The 18,785-nt window shown below is 44.9% G+C and overlaps 1 long non-coding RNA gene across 1 annotated transcript in view; it reads right to left on the bottom strand.

Annotated features, from left to right (window-relative positions):
• Nucleotides 1-15,376: 15,376 nt before the first annotated feature.
• LOC125645148 (uncharacterized) overlaps nucleotides 15,377-18,785 on the bottom strand; it is a 51,847-nt gene continuing 48,438 nt past the window's right edge. Inside the window, exon 4 of the long non-coding RNA XR_007359214.2 lies at nucleotides 15,377-18,622. This is a non-coding gene — a long non-coding RNA (uncharacterized LOC125645148). The remainder of the gene's footprint in view (nucleotides 18,623-18,785) is intronic.

Here is an 18,785-nt window from a genome sequence, read left to right as displayed (position 1 = left end):
TGTGTAAGCTAATGCATCATCCTGTTGATTCCCTCCTGAATTCTGACCCAATCCTGCGTGCCGATAGGTGCAAACTTTTCTTGAAGCAGGAACTCCAGTTTGGAGCAGTCACATTTCAGGGACCTCGGTAGCTGACCAGCCCATGCAACTCATAGATGTGCTGTAAGTTTGAATGCATCGGCGACGTACACTGCAGGTTTCCTACCAGCAGCTTGGAATAACATCTCCCTCAGGCACCACAAGAACAGTGGTATCCTCCAAAACGTGGAAGGCCTGAAATGCTAGAAAAAGCTTTTGCAGCACAGCCATGGATGGCACTCCCCCTAGCCCCAACCCAAAGAGTTCTGCAATTTTTAGAAAACAAAAAACAGCTTTGACTTTTTTACTTACCATTGTCTCTGCACTTCTTTCATTGCGATTAACCCAGCTCTGTCTAGGGAGGGTCTGTGGTCTGAAGCATCCCTCTCACAATAGACGGAAGTTCAGTTTGGAAAAGTAACGTTATCTGAAATTATACAAGGATTTTTTCTGTGCTCCTGCACTGAGCTACTTGAGACAATAACCCTCTGTATCATGTCCTATTTCAGGGCCTTTGACCTCTACTAGCCGCAGTGCCTCCATAGCTTGCCCACATTGCATCTGAAACCTGGGCCAACATATACTCCCACAGACGGTTCCAAGAGGAAGTGTTTCTGTGATGACCTAACGGTTGAAGTTCTGGAGAGGGCCAACAAATAGGCTCAGTACCAAAGACAGAGGGACGGACTTACAGCTAGAGTAAAAGCATGGTGAGAGGCAAGAGAAAAGGTCGGGCTGGCTGTACAGCTTAAGGATGGGGTTTCAGTGCAGGAGCAGGCATTTGCTTCACAGTTTCTGGAACAGGAATGGGGGCCAAGGGAGGTGGACAGAGCTCAGCAGAGAAAACTGAGAAGTGGTCATGTCATTCATAAGCTCATTGCATGGCCATCAACCTCCCACCAATTCCCCAGCACTGAAACCCCAACCCTCACCCTACAAGCACATCATAAAGCATTATTCCCCCTCTTCCCTTGGGCCATACAAGTCCATAATGTGGGACCACAATGCATCTTCTGCCTGGGTGCATCCAGCTACAGTAGTGCTAAGCAGACTTTCTGGCTGAGCATACTGATTCAGCGGCCCCTAGCTGTCATAGATCCAGTCAGGGGGAAATGGTTCACCTCTGGCTTCACAGAGATTGTGAAGAGCCCAGCAAGCCACAGTAATATGCACATTCTTGATGATCCTGGAACTCAAACGGGTCTGTAAACATCTCCAATAGGATTTCAATCTGTCAAAAGCATATTTAGCAACCTGCTGAGAGTGTAATTAAACCATCTTTTGCCAGGGCCACTGAAATCAGGATACAGATTCATAAATCAAGGAAAGGGGGGGATTTGTGGGGGTCCCCCAGGATAATGGTGGGGGCAGTAACTCCACTGATGACAATGGCATTTGGTGGGACTAATGTCCCAGCCTGTCCATGAATGTAGATGCCTGAACAATGAAAAACCCTGGTATTGTGAACTTTCCCAATGTGGTCTACGAAGGCCTGCATAACAATGGAGTAATGGCCTTTAGAGTTTTCGTGTGCTCTTTGAGGAGGACAAACAAGTCCCATCCATGGCCCCAGCACAGTTTGGAAACCTCATTCTCTCAAGGCCATGAATTACTTCAGGAATATCTTTTATGCCTGCCACCTTGGGTAAACCACATGGCCGATTGCCTTGGAAACCTCTACCACCTCTTTACCCACAGTCGACTTTCTAACACTTAACATAGTCCTGTTTGAAATTCACACCTCCTGCAATTCACACCCCTATAGTCCATTCTGCAGCACAGTGCAGACAAGCCCTTACAGGGCCAGATTCGTTTCGGGGTTCTGGCAAGCCTTTACGCTTTCTCTTTTGCACTGACAGAGATAATTCCAGCTCTAATTTCTGGTGCAGAAAATCCATGTCTGTGACTTTTTGTCATCCTAAACAAGCCAACGCATGTGTGTGTGTGTAACCTCACAAAGCCACGTGACCCCCCTTTTTGGTTACTTATTGATTTAGTACATGGCTTACTTGCCTTCACAGTAATCCAGAAGTTCTTCTAAAGCTCAGTAACCCTGACCTTGTCCCTTTATTGACCACATTAACTGGCAAGGGGCTTCAAGCCCCCCCGTGGCAATTTGTTCTGGTGGCTTGTGTTTCCTCAGTAGCTCACATTCTCCTATTGGTTGATCAATATGAACATTTTCCCCTTCAGAACTTCCTTTACCAGAAACCATTTCACCAGTGTGATGCTGTGAGAGAAAGAACAATTCATTTGCCCATTAGGCTATTTTCTCTATTGATACAAATTGGTATAGCTCCATTGATTTCAATAGGGATATGAAGCTTTACGCCAGCTGAGGATTTGGCCCAATTAAGACACACTTCTCCCCAGAATCTGCCTTTCTCCTAAAAGTAGCCCTCTTGTCTTAATATTTTGATTAGACAAATGTAGAGAGCTTCCTTCCACCGTTCCTGCCACTGGATCAGACCCATGCCTGAGCAGGGTCCTATGCTGCTCGAATGGAGACATCACAAGCTCTCCTCCCATTAGAGTTCCATTGTTGAAGGGTGGATGGTAGCTGGTATGAAGCTGTTGCGTCTTCTCCTGTCCCCGCTGTTAGAGAGAGAAATAGGGCCAGCCTAGGAGTTGTGGTGGAGCTTGACTGGCAGAAGATGGTAAGAAAGAACAACTGTAACAACATTAGTACCACCGGACAGGCTGAATTCTGGAATTGAGCACAATACTAACAGACTGTGGACTCTGTCCTGCTGGGCCCAGTCCCATTGTCTTCATGTAAAAGATGTTCTTAAGAACCTACCCGCACCATCTTTAACTACCTTGGGGGACAGGGGAAGTCATGGCCCATATGCCTCCTATATGTACCTGAACAGCTCTACTCTACCCCTCTGACCATGGGCAGTGACCTCCAAGAATTTACATTTTCGTCTTCTGTGCAAGTCCTATGTGGAAGGCCCCAGCCTGAAATCTCGTGGGTAAAATTTACTGATGTAAACATGGGGTGACCTCACTTGTGTTATCCCAATGGCATTGCCCTGGGGTAAGTGACAGAAAAATTTGGCCCTTTTGGTCATCTAATTTTTAAAGTGTGCATTTAGTACTGATTCATTTTCTTTTAAAGAACACAACTGCTATTAATGGTTTAGGTGCCAAGGCTATTTGGCTATTGATTTACTGAGTCTGTTTTTTAATTTGCTTGTCAAAGATCTGGGGCCCACAACCACAAAAGTGTGTAGGTGTTGCAGTCCCCACCATCACACCACCTAACTTTTAAGCCCCTGTGAAATCACTGGAATCCACAAGGCCTGATTGAGGTGCCTAGGTTTGGTGTGCAATAGGCACCTGAGGCTGGGATGTACAAAAGCCAGAATACTAGGCAGGGAGTTGCCTAAACCAGCTAATGGGAGAGCTTTTACCTCAGCCCCACTCACCTCAGAGAGTTTGGGGCTTTCTCTGCTTATGAGCCATAACCTGGAGACTTTTGTGATAGTCCAGGTCTTGAACCCAGGACTGGAAGTCTCCAGAGAGCCACATCCTGGCCTCCACCCACTGTCTGCTGAAATTTTGCAGGCTGGGAAACTAGTAAGACTATAAATAGCCTCAGCCAAGGCACCACCCATGGGAACTCTGATTGGAGGATCACCTGGCTCCACTGGTTGGTCCAACTGTGCTCTTTAAGCCAGAAGGAGGCACAGGAAGTTTGTCAGAGCAGCAAGGTGATTTTGATTTCCTGTTGTGGCTGTATTAGATTCTGCTTGTGCTAGCTTCATCCCTGCCTTTGCTCTTGCTCCATGCTTGATCCTTGCTTCTCCTCCAGTTCCTGCCCTTAAGCCTTGCCTCCAGTCATCAGTTACTGGTCCTGACTCTGGCTTCACCCCTGGCTCGAGTAACTGGCAGTTGACTCTGGTGCTGACCCTTGTCTTCATGGCCCACGCTGGATGCCTGCTCTGCCCACTAGCCCTGACTCCTGCTCTGACTACTAGGCCAGCCTTCCTACATCCCAGTCCATAACACCTTCTCCTGGAGCAGATGGTTTAGGCACCTAAACCATTTCTTGCAAGAATGGTGCCTTCCTAACTTCACACACACCAGCTGAGGAGACAGCAGCCTCCCTTATATAACCTTTAGGCCAGTGGTTGGGGAATTCTTTCAGAATGTTGGAGACGTCAGTTCAATTCTTTCTCTGCCTGATGAGAAGGGATTTGCAGCGGGGTTCTTTACCTCTTAGGTGAGTGCCCTAGTCACTGAGATGTGGGTTATTTGATGTGAGAATCTCTTCTGTTGAAGAACATCCATTTTGTATTAAATAAAGATTAACTAGGCCAGAGAGTGATGATGACTCTATAGTCCAATGTTCTAGGGCCCTCACCTGAGAGGTAGGGAACCTCTGTTCAAATCCTTTCTCCTTATCAGGCAGAAGGGGGAATTAAACTGGTGTGAGTACTCTAGGCTAAAGGTTATAAATAGGCTTGGCAGAATTTGGTGGTGGTGGTTGGGTTTTTTTGGTTTTTTTTAGTGTTGATGGATAATGTCGATGTTTTGTTTTTTAGCCCTTTTTTATTTTTATCCATTTAAATTTGCACAGTTGCTGGAACTTATGGGGGCTTAGTCAATAATTAATGACAGTAGATATTTATTCAAAAAATGAAAGCTTTATAGCCATTAAAACACAATTTGTCATCATCACATGACAAAATATACACAGTAAATATCCTTAAATCAAGCTCTGCTATGTTCTCAAGCTGCATTTTTCTTACTTTACCCATACATTTTAATTATCAATGGAAATATATTTTCATTGGTTTGTGTGTGTCCAGTGAAATTGACACTTACTTATATTTACCAGTAAAATTCTAATTCTCCCAAGCCTAGTTATAAGGTGGGCCCCCTCTAGCTGTTTTGTGGTGCTCGGGCCCTGGAGACAAGATAAGCATTGGCCCATCTATCATTCCCCTGTTTGAGGATCCTACTGGGCTGAGATAGCTGTCTGGGCACCTGCCTGAGGGAGGAGCAGTGTGTGTGCCCAGAGGCAGAAACTTAAAGGCCTAGGAGAGTTTTACTGCAAACATTTTGGTGCCCAGTGAGTTGCGGCCCTTACAGGGTTAAGTGTTAGCTGAGTGGGGGTTGTGTGAATCGCAGTAGTGCCTAAATTCCTTTATGGATCCATGGTGCATACAGACCTCAGCAGCCAGGTAAAGAATCTTTTGGACTAAATTCTCAGTAGGCATAAATTGTCATCGTTCTGTTGGTTTCAATGAAGCAGTACTAGTTTACACTAGCAGGGAATTTGGCCCTTTAAATTTATACCCACAGTAATGCACATCTGCGACTGGGGCACGCAGAACACATTACAAGCTGAAATGGCCCATGTTGCAGTTGCTTTTTCTTGGGTTGTTAAGGGCTTGCTTTCAAATGCTGGTTTCTAGCGACATCTCGTGGTTTCATTTAGGTACTGCAAGCAAACTATTACACATGCCTCTTTTTATTGGGATTCCTTACACTGCAGAAGCTTTATGAAAGTCAGTTTGTCTTTTGCGCTTCTCATGATACTTTTGCCCTTTTAGATGGGGTTGATGCATCATACAAATTGGCTCCCATATATTTTTGTGGCTAGGAAGTGAGTAAAAGCCCTAATTTCCTTGTACATGAACCTTAAGAGTGAGGATATCTCCAAACTTGATGACGGCAGGAATGGCCTTTTCAGTGTGTTTTAGTGGAAGGCAGATTTCCTTAGAGATTGCTTCTTGCATTCTAGAACACTAGACACACACAACATCTTGGTGCATTGGTGAGGTCAAGACCACGATACCATGTGTGAGCACCAAGAATTAACTTCCCCCAGAGGTTTCCTCACGGCTCACTTAAGGACAGGGCTGCACAGTCAGAGAATTGATCAAACAAAAGCCATCAGTGACAAATAGTGGCAGCCTTGGAAAAGCAAATAAACATTGCCACATGGAGGACAAAAGGGTATATTTAACTTTTGATCAATCAAAAACCAGTGAGTAGGGAGAGAAATGTTAAACTTAGAGATGGTAATAAAGAAAGATGGGGCTTTAAATTTTTTCAGAAGTAGTGGATTGTGTTCCTTTAAATGAAACTATAGTTTTAAAAAATATATAAAGAAATGCCTGTGTTGATTGGCAAAACTACTGAACAGTAATTTAGCCAAGAGAGGCAATATTTATAAAGGACCCCCTCCCTCCCACAGGTCTTTTCCCTGACTGTATCTATCACCAATGGTGATTTCTTTATCCCAATAATGCAATGGAAAGGCAGGTATAGTATAAACAAACAAGGTATTTTATTAAACAAACCACAGAGCCATAAAACCACTCGGTAGTTAACACCTAATATTGGCAGTAAGCCAGGACCGCAGAACAAAGAAGTGGCTACAGAGAACATCAAATAATCAAGTACATCACCATCTCTGCAGAGACACACAGGACAGGTAACACCACAGACCACGGATCATGACTGGAACACAGACGACCACTGGAAAATGACAACAAGGACCACTTTGAACTTCACACAGGATCAGGAGGGACACCACACAGGACCAATGGAGGCAGGAACACGAGGATAGCCGGGCAGGTAAGTGAAGTCTTCTCTTCTCTCTTGATGATACTGCAAGCATGGCTGCCACTAGGGGGGACAGCATTTGGTGCTGGGTGCACCATTCCTTCATAGTCTCTCATTGTCGGGCAGATTACCCATATCATGTGACTCTTTCCCGCCGCTATTTCTCCTGCCTTAGGAAACAAGTGAACAAGAATAGGGGACCAAAATGGAGGGCAAACAACAGCTACGAAAATAAAAATGGTGAACTGGCCTAACATCTAATAATGCTAGTTTAGGGTTTGATTTGGCCATCGTTAGTCACACTGGGCCCGATACTAGCATTCATTCATGCTCAGTAGTACTTTGTTCCATGAGTCAATCCATTGGGACAAGCCATGGAGTAAGTTACTACTCAACGTGAATAAGTCTGAGATACTCCGGCCCACAGAACAGTATCTTATTACACGAGTAGCCTCACTGATTTTAGTGGACAGAGGTGCGATTCAGCGTGAGTTAGGGTGGCAGAATCAGTCCCATGGGGATTTATTCCGTTCTATTCTCTTTAAAATATTCAACACCCATCACTATGGTATCTGAGCTGGCAATGCTGTTTGCTGTAGTTCATTGTATAGCATGGGATTGCCTTCACATTGCACAGAAAATTCTGTTACATGTATTTTGACACCAAGTGGTTTTTTTTTAAAATGGGTTTCCCATGTACTGACACCAGCTCAGACTGTCTTGCTGGTAGCCAGCAGTGCATGTAAGCTACTTTGTCTTCCTTTCCCACTGGCTAATAACTTTCTTGGCACCAGCTTTTCAACAGGTGGGATGAAATCTGACTGCTTCATTGCTCACGATGAGGAAAGATTTATGGCAAAAGACATGTTGCTTACGCTTTTATGGAGACTGCTATGTAAAGACATATAATGCGTTATGGCAAGGGTCCCACAAACTCAGAGAGAGCTTCAGAACAGCCTAACAAATGATTGTCCAACTTGTCATTTATATGTTTAAAATCTGGGTGTAAAAACAGGATGTAAACTGAGATCACTGAAATGACTCTGTAGCTAAATTTTCCATGTCTTTGACCATAGAATGCTCCATCACTCATCCAGGATTAGATAAGGTATTACAGATTTTAAAAAATAGTTTCCCAAGGGCACAGAACAATGTTTTGCTATTTGATTAGACACCACGCTGATCTGAGTCTCTTCAAGTAGCCATCAGCTCCTTGTCTTTGATTGCAAAAGGCCGCATTGTCCAAAACATAACTATAGCTTTTTCACATGAACAGGTCAGCAGATGAAGAACTCTGTCCCAAGGCCTTTCATTGAAGGTGCGCACCATTTACAGATGGTGTCCAGACTTTCAGATCCAAATCTTACCTGCTGTATCTGTGTTAATGATCTATATTCCTTGAATAACTTTATTTATTGTTACATTTTGAAATATATTAGATGGTAGAAAATTCACTAAGTAGAAAATCCACTACAGTGGCACATCCTTTCAATACAACAAATACTTTTTCCATTACAACCACTAACTATTATAAAGACTGATGAACTGTAAGAGACCAAATGAAACCTTGTAGTATTGCCTATTAAACCTACGGAATCAGTCTATTGTTTTGTTTTGTCAGCTGGAATGGACCATCCCATTAACTCAAAGGCTGGCTTTTGATATGTTATTAGATGAATCACTAAAGTTGACTGTCTATGATATATTAAGAATGGAACAACAGCATTCCTTGGGGTGGGAGAACAGATGTATTTCAGCAGAACTGGAAGTTGGTACCTAAGGGATACATCTGTGAGTAGTTAAGAAGAATATTAGTGAATGTTTGTGTTTATTTGGGAACAGGAAAAATTGTTGGTCAACTTTAACTGGTATCCAAAGGAACTGTAGTTTCACTAACAAGTGATTGTCACCAAAGGGGAGTAATCATCTTGTGCTGGACTGCAAGCTGATGTAATCCCAAATGCTAATGGAAGCTTTTGACACATCAGGGCAAATTAATCCCTGGGGTAACTCCAACACCAAGGATAAATTTGGGCAGGTCTCCCTCTACAGATGTGGACTGTCTGTGTGTGCTTTTCTTCTCTGAGGTCATCATGTTGCGCTCTGACACTGATCAGAGAAAAGGACAAGTAGTAGGTTTGGGTGAATATTTCCACATGTTGTAGCTAAATTTAGGGCCAAACTAAGATGCTTTCTCTATCTCCCTCTTAATTTATTATTTTGTCTCTGTTCACGCAAAATTGACAGTGAAATATTCATTTAAGAGGTCCCAATTAAAAGCAGAGGCAGTTATTAAAAGGGAGAAGGGGAACTGAATTCTAACTTCACAATTAGCTATCATGTCTCTTATAGGAACACTCATTTTGGGATGGACCAAAATATATCATGCCCTTTGCTTTTTAAAGCATTCTTTCAGTTAAGGCATGTGTCTTCCTTTGTCTCTGGAAAGCAAACATTATAGCCCGCTATGTTTATCATCGTCCTTCCATTGTTCAGTATTTGGGTGACATGTATGTTCAAAACATTTCTTCTGTCAGCTGGATCTCAGTCTGAATTTGAAATTCTGCATATCTCAGAACAGCATAAGCGCTATGCCTCACTGCAGTAACTTCATATTTATTAATCGCACTTTCATGGGAGAGTTGATCTGTAGACTGGCCTATTTAGGCGACCTGCTGTGTGTAGTTCCTTACCTAGTTTATAGTCAACATATTTTTCTCCTTCATATTATGTTTGCAGTATCAGCATCAGCAGGGGGACTTAAAAACATTGCTTCATTTCCACAACTACTGCAACTGCTTCTAACTTGCTAATAATGCTACAATATAATCCTAGATACCACATGATAGAAGTGCCTTTATCAGTCTTTTCACGGCTGTTCCACTTTTGTGCACCAGGTAGCAGCACCATCACCATTTCACACAGTGCATATGTGACCCCTCGTGTCTTGCTTGTTAAAGGCAAACACTGCTCTACTTCCGCCTTCTAATGTTCATCTCTTTACTTGTATTCATCAGTCAAATTTATTTCTTTTAGCGATAATGTGACATTATTTACACAGATGTGAGACATTTTGGGGCCCTAGTACCAATTGTCCCTACCTCTCGTCAGCCCTGGCTATCTCTGTGGTATTGTATTCCCTTGAGCAAGGCAGCCAAGTCACAATTTGCTACAAACTAGTTAGAAGGACTGTGTTTAAATCCTTTGGGGAAATCCTTTATTTCAGCCAAGCTCACCACCTTGTGAGCCCCATTCAGCTCATTCCGTCTCCTCCAACCCCTTTTCAGATGGAACAGCTCTACTCTGTCAACACAAACACCCCCCCCCCCAACCTCCTCACTCTTTCCTTCTAGTCAGGATCCATACTGAGTGGCTCACTAACCAGTGATAAGAGGGAAAAACATTGGCAAAAGGCTCTTTGGAAAGTTGTGCTTCAACTTGGCTTCCTCATCTGTGTCTGGCTGCTTGTTAGAACCTCTGCAGACAGCCCTGGTCAGGATGAGATTCCAGGGGAATTTGGGTGAGTCTCTTTGCTGGGCCTACAGTCCAGAGAGAGCTCATTCTACTAATGCTGTGGTCTCTGGAGATGCCAGAGAATAATAATTCCTATTATTCACAGCATGGCAGCGATATGACCTGCTTATGTACACTCTACCAAAGCATAGCTCAGAATTATGCCAATCAACCGACATCACAAAATCAATAATGAACATACAACAAGGGGTCAGACTCTTGGACCCCATGTACTGAATATCTCCAGCACTTTGGCCTCATGTCTGTCTGTCTTTTCTCTGAGCTGTGTGTGTGCCCTGCTACAACCTCATCGATGTTCATCACACCTCACCTTCATGCCATCCATGAAAAAGCCCTCATAAAGGGACATAAAAGCCACACACAGGTTTTGCTTAATATTATGGAGGAAACTTTTCTATCTAGTAAGCTGGATGGGTTAAATCTAGGGATGGAAGAAACTTATGCAATTCAAGATTCTGCAAAACTCTCAGACTAAGGTCTTGTCTACGTAGTTATATATAGGTCTTGGTTGACCTTGAGCCCCTTCCCAAGTGATACAAACCAAACCATAGAAAGACCCACTGCTGCTGGAATAAGAGTATCCTCATGAAGATTTTTCCTTCTCCCCATTTCCTTCTCCTTCATTTCACAGTCTCACCTAAGTAGAACGTGACACCAGTAATGTTCAAGTAAAAATATCAAACCTCACAGGATTTCAGTGAGTTTGAAATTTAAGGGAACCCAGTTTGCCCTCCATAGATAATCCTTCCATTGGCTCCTGAGTCTGACCACCTATTGAGCTAATATGCCACAGAGTCCTTGGGAATGGCAAGACTCAGATGGTACTACTCCTGGAAGAGTAGTATATCGTATATCTTCTTTGGGAATTACATTCTCAACCCAACACTTACCAAGGTTAGTGAACCAACTAGACAGCTGTATCAGGCATTTAGCTCATTAGGCAGTAGAGACAGAAATGCTTTGAAGACAGGATTTGTAATGCACAAAAATGCCAACTAGTTCTTAATCAATGCCACCAGTAAACATAAGGAATGACTTACGCCTCTTATTGCTTTGCAGTTGAATGTGGCCCACTTTATTTTCTTTTTGAGGTATCCTCTTTGGTTTCCACATGAAATATCCATCCCGTATTCTGTGTTGCTGTTCTTCCCCTGCATTTTCAAGGTCCCTGATTCACATCAGCTAAACAGTATGGTGCGAAGTAAGTGCCTGAGCAAGTAAGATTTTAAGAGTGCACCTGCAGATTGTCACTGCATTAATGGGTCTACTGCTGAGGCACAGGAAGAGAAGGGAAGAAGGAGGCTGCAGCCTGCTTCTCCTCGTCATGGTTTCCTGCTGAAAATGATTATGAATAAGCTTCATTCCTTGATTAACTTCACAGCTTCATACAAGCGAAAAGAACTGGGGAGAATGCAACTGTAGGTCTGGCGTCTCCTAGTTAAAGCCGCTGACTTTACTTGCTGTACGTTGCTGTGATTCATTTCTGGGAGCTTGGTGGCGTCAAGCCTTTGAAAAATAAGATCTCTGGAAATAGAGATGATGATGATCATGCTAAAGGAAAAGAAGTCTGGACAGTCAGGGTCTGATCGTCTGCTGGTGTAAATCAGTGTGGCTCCATTATGCTCAGTGGATTCGGACACTGACAGCTGGGTTTGTATTTAAATACAGGTTTGCATTTAACAATGTGCAAGCTGTACAGTCAGTTTTTAATGCCCGCTTTCCTAAAATAATGGATGTTAAACCCATTCCAGCCCAGCTCAGCAAAGCTGATTTAAGAGTCCAACGTAGAGGCAAATGTATTATTTCCTTGTATTTGTTCGCCTCCATGCTTTGGGCCCAAACCTGTCAGGTACTGGGCACCTTCAACTTCCATTGAAACCAATGTGAATTAATCATCACTTTGCAGGACTGGGCCCCTTAAAATAAGGGAATTAGGCTTTATTTATAGTTCCATTTGCCCCGTGTATTTGGGCAGTGATATTTCACAGATGAAGATTAAAAATGATCTCTAGGTTTTCACCTTCAGAAAATACATTTTTATTTCTGACCAGTTTTTCCATAGAGAAACTTTCACCTAGAGAGAGACACTTAATTACTGAGAACATGAAGAACTTAATTGGAAAGGTTTTCTAATGAATAAACTCAGAAAACTTTTGGCATTTCCAAAAACCAGGGGCTACGCACAGCACTAACTGAGGAGCCACCGGTTGGCTACATATTTTACCTGCAACTATCATTTCCATAATAATGGCATTTGCCACCTTGATTGGCCATCCTCAGAATGCCTCCCCATAGTAGCCACAAAGGATATAATTTGGCAGGTATTTTTGGCTAGTTAAGTGATGTTACTGACTTTGTATGAAGGTTGTGGTATAGAAAGAGTCTATAGTGGTATCACAACTGCAGGGGTGAACTTTTCTGTATTAAAACTTATCAGAGCATCAGAGGAACATGGTAGGAGTCAACATGCCCGTGCTGGGCTTTTTCAGTTCCTGCCAATGACAATCTGTAAGAAAAGCCAAGGCATATGTGCACAGACCTGCTTGCAGTGAAAAATCTAGCTGTGATTAGAGATGGGTCCAAACCAAAGCACTTGTTCTTAGTATCCCTAAACTTTGGGTGTGTGGTCTGGGGAGATTTGACATCCAGATCCAAACTGTGTGGTTCGATCCTCTCTATGTGTAGCTACAGGTAAACGGCCATCTAGTATTGTACCACAAGATGGAGCAATTACGATGCTACATGTCAGGCAGCTTGTTAAACGAATCGCTGGTCCATGAGGCACAGAGGAGCTGTTTTCATTTGTCTCTAGCTGCTAATGATCCCAGAATCATTAGTAGGCTTAATTGCTTCTCCCCCCGCACCTGGACCCAAGATCGACGTAGTCCATGTAGGGGTAAAACCCACCACCACATCCCCTTGTGCGAGCACGTAGTTCTAGTACGAATCAAGGGCTGTGTCCACACTACAGCTGATGTTGGCATAATTATGAATAAATCACCCCCTGAGCGACATAAGTTACACCCACCTAAGCGCCAGTGTGGACGGTGCTATGTCGCCTTCTCCTGCCAGTGGAGCTGCTGTGACTCGCGGGGACTGGGATAGTTACGTTGAAAGGAGAGCTCTCTCCCCTCGGCTTGGAGAAGCACAGCTGCTTCAGTGCAGACGCGCCGCTGCAAACTCTCTAACGTACCATGCCCTATTCTGACCAGGCGCCCACACTGCAAAGAAAAACCTGCGGCACTGAGTGTCCAAGCCGGTCACAAATACAAAGGGCAGGGTAACCACCCTTCCGTCCACAGTGCTATAAAATCCCTCCTGGCCAGAGGCAAAACCCTTTCACCTGTAAAGGGTTAAGAAGCTACGGTAACTTCGCTGGCACCTGACCCAAAATGTCCAATGAGGGGACAAGATACTTTCAAAGCTGGAGGGGGGCAGGAACAAAGGGTCTGTCTGTCTGTGTGATGCTTTTGCCGGGAACAGATCAGGAATGCAGCCTTACAACTCCTGTAAAGTTAGTAAGTAATCTAACTAGAAAATGCGTTAGATATTCTTTTGTTTAATGGCTGGTAAAATAAGCTGTGCTGAATGGAATGTATATTCCTGTTTTTGTGTCTTTTTGTAACTTAAGGTTTTGCCTAGAGGGATTCTCTATGTTTTGAACCTGATTACCCTGTAAGGTATTTACCATCCTGATTTTACAGAGGTGATTCTCTTACCTTTTCTTTAAATAAAATTCTTCTTTTAAGAACCTGATTGATTTTTCATTGTTCTTAATATCCAAAGGTTTGGGTCTGTGTTCACCTGTACCAAATGGTGAGAATTATTATCAAGCCTTCCCCAGGAAAGGGGGTGTAGGCTTGGGGGGGATATTTTGCGGGAAGACGTCTCCAAGTGGTCTCTTTCCCTGTTCTTTGTTTAAAACGCTTGGTGGTGGCAGCATACTGTTCAAGGACAAGGCAAAGTTTGTACCTCGGGGAAATTTTTAACCTAAGCTGGTAAGAATAAGCTTAGGGGGTCTTTCATGCAGGTCCCCACATCTGTACCCTAGAGTTCAGAGTGGGGAAGGAACCTTGACAGAGCCTGAGTCAATTGACTTGGGCTTTTGGGGACCAGGCTGCGGAGCTACAAATAGCAGTGTAGACGTTTCTGCTCGGGCTGGAGACTGACCTCTGAAAGCCAGTGAGGAGGAAGGTTCTTGGAGCCCAGGCTCCAGCCTGAGCGCGAACATCTACACTGCTGTTTTTCGCCCCACAGCCCAATTCCTCTCCTCACCTCCTCCCCCTGAGTCAATGGACCTGGGCTCTGAAAGTGAACAAAAGGGTGCTGGGGGAGCAGCCCCACTCTGTCTGTCAGCTCAGCCACTCCTTCCCCACTGCTTTGCACCTTGTGCAGCCATCCACACCGAAACATACTTCATGCCAAACAAGAGTACAATGCAAACCTGCACATCCCCTTTGGGACTCCACAGCAGAAAATCAAGCCCTTGGTGGCTGGCAATCAGCAGCTCGTATCCTCACAGTGTAAGGTAGGTTTGGTGATACACTTAGTACATATTTTTATAGAGTGCTCGTGCTGATGGCCTGCGAGGTGAATCGAGCAGCACATGTGCTCAATTTCAGGGAGAACCGCAAGTTCTTTGGGAATTCTCATCTATATTTGTCAAGTATGTCATTGCTCATATACGCAATGACACCGCTGGCCAACGAATATCTCCATACAGCTCTCTGCTGACATCCAGCGGCCCATTCCATTGTCAGATGATGCCATTCAACACGTGATGTGCATGGCTGACAGTCCCAGCAGAGAGATGAGGGAGTGAATGAGCCCAGAGACCTTTTCTCCTCCCTCAGAGATGATCCCTCCACTTCAGGGATGAGACACGATGGTGGGCAGTGTGGCGAACACTGATTTGCCACTGCTGCTTTCATTCAGCTGGGTATTTTAGGATAGGAAGCTGTGTATTTGACTCCTTCCCTGGGAATAGGACTTTCAGGGAGAAGCTGCTATCTCTTTCAATGGACACCCTCTAAGTAAATAAATAACAATATCCCAGGAAGGCAAATAGAAGATACCCCAGTCCCACCCCTCTCCTGTCACCTGCCCCACTCATTCACATTATCTCATGTTTGCCTCATCCCACTCTTTCTTCCCATCCCCTGTTTTCACTTATCTTCCCTTTCTTACATATTTTTACTCCTCCTTCCCTTCTTGATCTCTCTATCTTCTTCTCCGTTTTACCTCGGTCTTTTTCTCCATCTAACTTTCTCCCCAGCTACTCTATGGTTAAACGTTTTATAAAGTTATGGGGCCCGAAAGCCCAGATCCTCAAAGTTACCTAACTCCCATGCCCTATGAGGGCGAGAATGAAAAGAAAGAGGCTGGTCATTGAAAGAGGTGATGAATAGAAAAGACATGGTAGAGCTATACAAAGTAATGAATGGTAGACAGAAAGTATATCACGTGCTCCTGCTTCTCCATGAAACAAAGATAAGGGGACATCCAAAGAAACTGAAAGACAATACATGCAAGCCAAATAAAAGGATACACTTTTTACCCAGCATGTAATTGACCTAAGAAACTCACTACCACATATTACTGGAGATTAATAGGATTCAAAAAAGATGTAGACATTATAATGAGAACATCCTACACTTACATGCGATAGACTAATGTCTTATTTTAATTTTTAATAAGGGTTATACACCTTCATTCTTCAGGACATAAGCCAACCACCGACTGCTGGGGGCTGGAAGGAAATCTCTTCTAGGTGTTGACCACTGCCGTTACTTGCTTCTTCTGCTGAAGTATCTGTTACCAGCCATTGTCTGAGAGAGGATGCGGACTAGATGGACCACTGGTGTAATTTGTAAGGCAACTCCTATTCTCCTGTGTTCACCTCTTGCTCACACGCTCAGGGCCGAGAAGGAATTTTCCCCCAGGTCAGATTGCCAGTGACCTGGTAGGGGTTTGCCTTCCGCTGCAGTGGGGGGTGCAAGTTTCTTGCCAGGATTATCAGGGTATATTTTACTTAAATTCCCTGCTTTTATGGGGGCTTTGAGCACTGGTGCACCTCAGTCCCTCCTATTCTCTGACTGTGGCATATAATAGTCTGGCCTCCTGTGGGCTGTAATACTTTGGTTTAATTTCAGTTGTTGGGTTTAGTGTGTGGTGGTGACCTGTGATGTACAGGTGGTCAGATTAGATGATCTGTTGGTCCCTTCTGACCATAAACCCTATGACCTCTCCATCCGCCCCCAGTATCACTCAGCATGTGTTGAGAATGGAAAAGTGGCCTGTCTCTTTCTGCTTCCCAGGCTCCAAGTCTGGGCTTCTTTACAGACCACTTCCACACCACCTGGAGACTTGGGTTCTTCATGGCTGAGTGTATGGAGATGTGGCCATACTCCTTCTACCACCTGCACTGCAGGGTGGACTCCTGGAACACATGGTCTTCAAGCTGGTTGCTTTCATGCAGCTAGTAGCATGTTGCTGCTTGTGCTTCAGGGATGAGTTTTTGGAGCGTATTTTTCACCCTGGACGCCGCTATGAGGAAAAGACTGTCCTCCCTATGGAGCCCATTCTCTGAGCACAGGCTCATCTTGGTTGGCCCCAAGCAGAGGTGATTGATCTGCTGCTGCTGCCCTTACTCCAGGAATGGGATCAGCAAACACAGGGATTTCCCTGGCTTTTGCTCATAGCAATTCCCTTCTGCTGCCTTTCCTCTGGGGATGGTCTGCTGGAGTACAGATGTGCTTGATGGCCTCCCCGGATGGACTCTCAGAGCACAGACTTGTCGATGCCTTGACAGTATCCTGGCTCAGCGATGAGCTGGGGTATCATCCAAAGATTGTGTAGGGTTGCAGAATGGCATTAATTGCTGCCTATGTGGTACCTGCCCTGTGGATAAAATCAGAGACTTCAGCCCCAAGGGCTGTCAAACTGGTGACATCATTAAGGTGCTCGTCCTGCTCCTAGTCCGGCATGGAGCCTGCTGCCACGCCTTCCTCCGAGGCCTCCCCTATGACTGGCAACTGTTTTATGTCCACCAGAGAGGTCTCCTCTTAGCTGCTGATCTTCTACTGGGACATCCTCAGGACCTCACTGAAACCCTGCTGCAAATCCACGTTTTCCTGTGCTGGGGGAGACTCCTCAATGCTCAGGAGGTTGGTCCCAGCTGGTATTGCTGCCTGACCAAGGTGAGGAGGTCATGCCTAGTGGCTGGTACAGGAGTCAAGCCTACTGGTCAGAGCAGGAATCAGGCCCAATGGTACAACAGGAGTCAGCAGCCAGGAATCAGAGCCCAGGGTCAGAACTAGAGTCAGAGGGCAGATGCCAGAGCTGAAGTCAAGAATCAGAGCTGAGGGTCAGAGCCGGGTTACCTGGCGTCAGGTATGAGGCAGGGGCAAGGCTGGAACAAGGTAGGAGTGGGAGTTATTGCAGCTGTGGGCGAATGGTTTGAACAGCCGCTGAGCTGCTGCTGCTGGATTTAAGAGCCGGTCTGTTGACTCTTACCACCAGTCAGGTGGTGTAGCTGATCAGGCAGCTTACTACAGGCCAGCTGTGTTTGTTGGGTTGCCCAGAAACTGACTCTGCTGCAGACCATAATTCCTGACAGGTGTCTCTGGATGACCTCGTAGACTGTGGCTGGTGGGACTGCCCACCTCTTGTCTCCCCTGCCTTGTACTCCAGGAGGTGAAGGACACCCTGTCTCCTCCCTCTCTTGAATATCTCCTCTGAGGAGGAAACTCAAGAAGGAGGTTTTCTACTATGGTGGAGCCATTGTCTGTTCCCGGGTCATTCCATGTCTCCAGGCAGAGGTCCTCCGGACAGTGTCCATGGATTCTTTGGGCTCCTTAGCAGAGCAGTGACCGTTGTCCAGGGTTCTCTGCTCAGTGTCCCCATCACATTCCCTTGTTTCACACCTTGGATCCCATTTCTGTTTTATCACTGGTTGACCCCTTGTTTAGCTGATTCATCACTCTGTGGGCCTCCCGCATTTGAAGGAGTGGGTCTTTTTTTGTGGTGGACCCCATCCACCCTTCCAAGATTTCAGATAGGCTGGTGAAAGCATTACGGCACAGGTCCTGCGTCCCTGAAGTCAACAGCAGCTCTGCATCAGTGCCCTCATTCAGCAGAGCACTTGAGTATGAGCTAAATTTAAGCATTGAGTAATCCCATCCCGATTCAGCAAAACACTTCAGCGCATGCTTAACCTTAATTGTCTGAACTGACTTCAGTGCGACATAAGCACCCTGCTTCAGTGCTTTGTGGAATAGGGATGGGATTACTAAAGTGCATAAAATTAAGCACTTGTTTAAGTGCTTTGCTGAGTGGAAGTTCAAGGCCCAAGAGTTGAGATGCAGATCACCTCCAGAAGGATGCTGAATGGGAGCAAAGGCAGCTCAGTGGCTCGCAGGATTGGGCCCTAAAAGAGGAAGAAAAGAAAATGCCCTAAGATGCACATTGAAATGATTTGTCATTGAGTATATTTGTGGAAAAATTCAATGTTGTCAGTAATTTTCATCCTGACTCAACAGCTCACAATTGTTACCCCGCATTACTCAAGTTGTTTATCTATGGGGCAGTAT

The sequence above is a fragment of the Caretta caretta genome, chromosome 11, assembly GCF_965140235.1.
Source record: "Caretta caretta isolate rCarCar2 chromosome 11, rCarCar1.hap1, whole genome shotgun sequence".
NCBI classification, from domain to species: domain Eukaryota; kingdom Metazoa; phylum Chordata; order Testudines; family Cheloniidae; genus Caretta; species Caretta caretta.
This window is presented reverse-complemented; position numbering and strand designations above follow the sequence as displayed.